Genomic DNA, 830 nt, shown 5'->3' with positions numbered 1-830 from the left:
GAAAACTAATAGTAGAGGGAACAGCCCCTGCAAAAGCCTCACCTGACAGATAACAAAACAAGGCCCAAGGTGCTTAATAAGACCAACTGTGCTGGAATTTTAACCCCACAAAGCCACTAAAAATTTACTTTGTCCCCCACCCTATCACTGTTGCTGAAAATCAGCTCTAAGACCCTATTCCATACATTTTTCTCTATGTATACCCCAATTACTCTACCTTTTCCTAGCTGTGCCCTGTGCTAGCAAGCACCACAGGTTCCAACTGTGAAAATGTTCCCATATGCACCATTTCTGCTTTTGGGCACTAGAATCTCCTTGAAATGCTTTGGCAGTTTGTCCATAGTCTGGACATAGCTTCACACTTGCTGTCTACTTCTGGGTCTGGCATTGCTGCCTCCTCTAAGTCTGACTGAGTCAACTTTTATTGGCACCTGATGCTGACTTAGCCTCAAATGTAACAAGAGGAGTCCAGACTGTACCAGTCATTTCCCTGCATGCATCTTTTGTAATCAGGTGGCTGAGATATTTCAGCTGCAATAGTGAGCTATGGAAGGCTCTGAGAAAGATCAAGTGTGAAGATGTGAATTGTACTTAAAGGACACCCACTGCCTGGAGTGCAATGCTGAGTTTTTCCTTCATTCTTTTACTGGCAGTGTTCTGCAGGGTCAAGAAGGGGATGTTCCAGGCACTTCTAGTGGTTGTGAAGTGGCACCCCCTTTCTCCATAGAAAAGCCCTCTTCACCATGGCTAATTTTAGGACTGTCAGCAAAAGAGTCCATTGTAGATAAACTTCCTATTTTCATGTCACCCTGTTTACTTGGCCACTGGCT

The sequence above is a fragment of the Marmota flaviventris genome, chromosome 16 (genome assembly GCF_047511675.1).
Source record: "Marmota flaviventris isolate mMarFla1 chromosome 16, mMarFla1.hap1, whole genome shotgun sequence".
In the NCBI taxonomy this organism is placed as follows: Eukaryota; Metazoa; Chordata; class Mammalia; order Rodentia; family Sciuridae; genus Marmota; species Marmota flaviventris.
This window is presented reverse-complemented; position numbering follows the sequence as displayed.